A 6,000-nucleotide genomic window follows, 5' to 3' on the forward strand; every position below is an offset into this window, starting at 1 on the left:
CAACACACATTGACAGACATCAGTGTATATAACAGTCAGGTGTTGGTGCTACATACCTGACTGCTACATTGCTACCCGACTGCTATATTATCCTCAAACACACGTATGCGTAGCTGTCGTGCCACAAACAGCGAGATATGGATGCTAGTTTAATTCGTCAAAAATGAATTTTTTGCAGACACAACGCTTTGCTTTACAGCTAGAGAGATTAAACTTGGCACTCTCCATGTAGGCCATGTACAAAAGGTCTGACTTGAATTTCAGCCTCCTAGCTCGATGCTACCACCCACAACTCTACCTCTGAAGTGGGAGAGGTAAATTTTTTTGAAGTTTTTCCATTGTGATTTTTTTTGTGTGTGTCTCAGAGATCCCTCCTTTAGAACATTTCTCGGAGGCCTCAAGGCGGTGGCGTGCATCTTGTTCCTGTCAATCTAGCATGCAGCATTATCGCACCAGAACGGGGAAACCCTGTACGTTTCAAACCATTTACCTCCTACTGGGAATAATCCACCGACTCCAAACTGAGCCCGGATTGTTTGTAATCTCGCGTTGTTCAACATAGTCTGATTTCATGCTGATCGGAACAACATAAGTGTGTTTTTTGGCTAAAAATTGAAAAATGGCTAAATGTTAATCCGTAGGTTTTGTGAGGACAGCGTCTAGATACTTTACAACACACATTGACAGTCATCAGTGACTGTAACAGTCAGGTGTAGGTTTTGTGAGGACAGCTTTTAGATACTTTACAACACACATTGACAGTCATCAGTGACTGTAACAGTCAGGTGTAGGTTTTGTGAGGACAGCGTCTAGATACTTTACAACACACATTGACAGTCATCAGTGTATATAACAGTCAGGTGTAGGTTTTGTGAGGACAGCGTCTAGATACTTTACAACACACATTGACAGTCATCAGTGTATGTAACAGTCAGGTGTAGGTTTTGTGAGGACAGCGTTTAGATACTTTACAACACACATTGACAGTCATCAGTGACTGTAACAGTCAGGTACAGGTTTTGTGAGGACAGCGTCTAGATACTTTACAACACACATTGACAGTCATCAGTGTATATAACAGTCATCTACACGCTGTCTTCCTAACAACTTCACCTGACTGCTACACACTGACTGCTATACTTGACTGCTACACCTGACTGCTACACACACTGATTACTAGGGGTGGTCGATATATATCGTCTGCGATAATATCGTGATTGCTGTTTTAACGATGTGCAAATTGACATTATAAAGTATTTACTTAGGGGGAAAACACTCGAAATCACGCATTGAACCCCCATACATTCACTAAGCCAGGAGGTGTATGCGAGAGAAGCCCTTGGCTGCAGCAGAGCAAGTCACGTGATTGCTAGTGGTCCACGTTGTCATACGCAGGCCTAATGTTTATTTTGTGCTGCTACTTTGTTCAAGTGGCATTGATGAGTTAATGTCACGGTATTATATGTAAACATTAGGCTAGCCTTTGAGTATTTTAATAGTCAGTTGCAAAAGAAATCTTCTTATGTTACCTTTTTGTAAATGGACTAAAGTTCGCTCTAAATATCAACTTTTAGCGATTATGCTAACCGTTAGCATCTCTATGGGATTTGTCATATACATTAGCCTTAAGCTAATGCATTAGTTTCTATTCTGAAAGGTCTGCTTAGTTTTACAGTGAAAGCTAAGTAAAAGTTTGAAAGGAACTTCAGCTTCAGACTTTCTCTTGGGAAACGGTCAGGCCTATCTATCCTCTGTAATGTAGCTGGCTAGACCATGTCATTGCCACACACACAAGTGGGGGCAGAATTGGAAATGTGTCATAGAGTGACAATGCATTGGTTTGGTTAGAAAAGTCACAGGTTAGGTTATTGGTTATTATTCTAATGATGCTATTCATAAATAATGAGCTGTAAAGTAACTTGGACTTTTAAAAACAGTTTTTTAAAGGATATCGACTAATTATCGTTATCGTCAAAATCACCAAAATATCGAGATATTATTTTTTGTCCATATCACCCACCCCTACTGATTACTGTGAATGTGTTTTGTAAAGTATCTACACACAGATACATCCATAGGCGTATGTACACACTAGATCCTATCAGACTTGTAGGTTGGATGTGAACTCAACATGGGCATCATTGTCTTCTCTTCTCTTTCTTGTACTGCAGTACAGAACCCCTTTCACAAAGCTATGTTAATTCATACAGACATTATATTGTAACACACCCATCATTAAATTATTCCTCATAAAAATGCTTGCTTCATGTTTTGCAGATGACTCCAGACACTGAGCAGCAACAAACCTCTTTGGCCAATCTTGCATTAGAGGATTCAACAGAGAAGGTAAATGTCTGTAGGGTGTGTCTGTAGTAAGCACCTACACCTTACTGTTACACACACTGTGGACTGTCAATGTGTGTTGTGAAGACAGCGTCTAGATACTTTACAACACACATTGACAGTCATCAGTGTATGTAACAGTCAGGTGTTGGTGCTACATACCTGACTGCTACATTGCTACCCGACTGCTATATTATCCTCAAACACACGTATGCGTAGCTGTCGTGCCACAAACAGCGATTTATGGATGCTAGTTTAATTAGTCAAAAAGGATTTTTTTGCAGACACAACGCTTTGCTTTACAGCTAGAGAGATTAAACTTGGCACTCTCCATGTAGGCCATGTGCAAAAGGTCTGACTTGAATTTCAGCCTCCTAGCTCGATGCTACCACCCACAACTCTACCTCTGAAGTGGGAGAGGTCAATTTTTTTGAAGTTTTTCCATTGTGTTTTTTTTTGTGGGTGTCTCAGAGATCCCTCCTTTGGAACATTTCTCGGGGGCCTCAAGGCGGTGCCGTGCATCTTGTTCCTGTCCCTCTAGCATGCAGCATTATCGCACCAGAACGGGGAAACCCTGTACGTTTCAAACCATTTACCTCCTACTGGGAATAATCCACCGACTCCAAACTGAGCCCGGATTGTTTGTAATCTCGCGTTGTTCAACATAGTCTGATTTCATGCTGATCGGAACAACATAAGTGTGTTTTTTGGCTAAAAATTGAAAAATGGCTAAATGTTAATCCGTAGGTTTTGTGAGGACAGCGTCTAGATACTTTACAACACACATTGACAGTCATCAGTGACTGTAACAGTCAGGTGTAGGTTTTGTGAGGACAGCTTTTAGATACTTTACAACACACATTGACAGTCATCAGTGACTGTAACAGTCAGGTGTAGGTTTTGTGAGGACAGCGTCTAGATACTTTACAACACACATTGACAGTCATCAGTGTATGTAACAGTCAGGTGTAGGTTTTGTGAGGACAGCGTCTAGATACTTTACAACACACATTGACAGTCATCAGTGTATGTAACAGTCAGGTGTAGGTTTTGTGAGGACAGCGTCTAGATACTTTACAACACACATTGACAGTCATCAGTGTATATAACAGTCAGGTGTAGGTTTTGTGAGGACAGCGTCTAGATACTTTACAACACACATTGACAGTCATCAGTGACTGTAACAGTCAGGTGTAGGTTTTGTGAGGACAGCGTCTAGATACTTTACAACACACATTGACAGTCATCAGTGTATGTCAGGTGTTGTCAGGTGTTGGTGCTACATACCTGACTGCTACATTGCTACCCGACTGCTATATTATCCTCAAACACACGTATGCATAGCTGTCAGAGGAAGCTTCATAGGAAAAAAAGCCGTTGGTGTAAATGTCTTTTTACTGCAGCGCTCAGAACGCTACAAGTTGAAATCCGTTCAATTATTAGAACAGTGCTGGGCTTGTCAATGTCACTTCTGTCTTCCTAGCCAATTAAAATCGAGGAAGGGGCAGGACATACATTGTCAACACTGTCTGGTGAGTTGCAGGGGAAAACTTCCTTCAGCCCAGTCAAATATAAAAATAAATATAAAAAGTCCACATTAAACAAAGTGTAAACTGTAATTTCCTAGAGGGATGGACTTCACTGAAATCCCACTTGAACTTGTTTTGTCTGTCGAGGTCATTTGATCAGCTGAGTCCTGAATGATTGCTGCCTTTTCAGTTAGCTAGGTGACTAGTAAGTTAGCATTGCGCAACGTTCTAGAAATGACGTGCTGACAGACAGTTTTGGCAACCTAGCAACAATAAAGACTAGAACGAAGTGCTCAGAAAATGAGTTTTTGAGCGCTCTCTGTGTAAATAACTTATTTGGTGGACACAGACCCTAAAGTATCTACACGCTGTCTTCATTACAACTTCACTTGCTGCTAGACCTTACTGTTACACACACTGATTACTGTGAATGTATACACAGATACATCCATATGCATATGTACACACTAGATCCCATCAGACTTGTAGGTTGGATGTGAAATCATCATGGGTATTATTTGTCTTCTCTTCTTTCTTATGCTGCAGTACAGAACCACTTTCACAAAGCTATGTTAACTCATACAACCATTTGATTCATTTTTCATTCATTGGTCATATTTTACAGAGGACATCCCTTCAATAAATTCACTGGCCAGTTAATAAAAAATACTTGGCCTTGCATGTATACAGTCATGGACTGTATTGGCACTCCTCCGGAAGTGTTTGGTTTTGAGGATATTGTCAATAACACAACACAACTGAAACAACAATTGGTTTCCCCAAGTTCAACACAAAACATCATCAAAATGCTGTGGGAATTGAATACTGCAAACTGACATGGTCAAAAGTATTGGCACCCTGTACAAAAGTGTCTTGCACTGATAAAAGCACACTTTTCATTGTTAAAATCCAGTGCTAAGGTTGTGGGTAGTCAGACGTTAGCTGCGGTAGCATTCCTGAGAAATATAAGCCCATTTCTAATTGATATTAAACTCCAGTTTACTCACCATACATTTATATTGGTTTCTATGGACAGTATGAGGTTTTCACCAAGGATTTCAAATATTTGAATGAATCTACCTACCCCTTTATAAGCAGCTGATTGTCAGTGCCAGAGGAAGCAAAATTGACCAAAAGCATCACCTGGCCATGGGCATGCTTCACTTTAAACATGGTGCACATTTCAGGGTATTCTTCATTCTTCACCCTCCAGACATAACCACTGGTCAGGAGGCCCAAAAAGTTCTGGGTTTGTTCAGTTTGCTCCATAGAAATAACTGCCAAACCTATTGTCACTCATTTTATATGGTTTTGGTTCAGTGTTCTGTCCTTTTCATGCCTATAGAACAGCAGTTTTTTTGGATGAGGAAGAATGAAGCCTACACTGAAAAGTGCACCCTGTCTTAACTGATATTTGGCATTAACTAGGTGACACTCTAGGCCTATTTTGCTTCCTCTGGCACTGATAATCAGCTGCTTATAACTCATTGAATGACAAGCTGTTTTCGGGAGCTTTGTCCTAGAGTGCCACCAATCTAGACCATTGTTGATGATTTTTGTACAGCCACAGCATATTCTGTGTTTTAGCTATGAACACATACAATGGCTCGTTTAAAAGGTGAGACTTTAAGCTCTCGGTGGGTGCAAACCGTGTATTTCTACACGCTTCTGTTCCTGAGAAATCCCAAGCTAAACAGTGGTTAGTTTTCATCAAAATCGCAGTTTTTTTTTCTAGAAATGGAGATGTAAAGTCTTTCATGAAATATGAAGTGTTGCCTGTTACTTACTTGTGTAAACTTTCCGGGAAGTGATCAGCGAGACCTGGCGAGACACCTAGTGATAGACCCACGAAAATGGCCTGGTTTTGACCTGACATGCATGCGTCACTGATTCGACCCAAAGCGGCAACCGAGTTATGATAAAATGTCCAGATTGTGCATTTTCATGAGTTTTCGATCATCATATATTTCATTTCCATTAATCACAGACTTCCCAAAATCACATATAAGGTGTGTTAGAGTGTCTAGTTTCGTAATTTAAAAAAAAAAAAAAAAAAACGTTTTTGGCACTCAATGAGATAACGGGGTAGGAAGATTAATTTAAAAACCTCATAGTCCATAGAAACCAA

This window comes from Alosa pseudoharengus, unplaced genomic scaffold, assembly GCF_046254945.1.
Source record: "Alosa pseudoharengus isolate Yale_2024_CS ecotype anadromous, Long Island Sound unplaced genomic scaffold, YU_APseudo_1.1 YU_APseudo_1.1_scf_5, whole genome shotgun sequence".
In the NCBI taxonomy this organism is placed as follows: Eukaryota; Metazoa; Chordata; class Actinopteri; order Clupeiformes; family Clupeidae; genus Alosa; species Alosa pseudoharengus.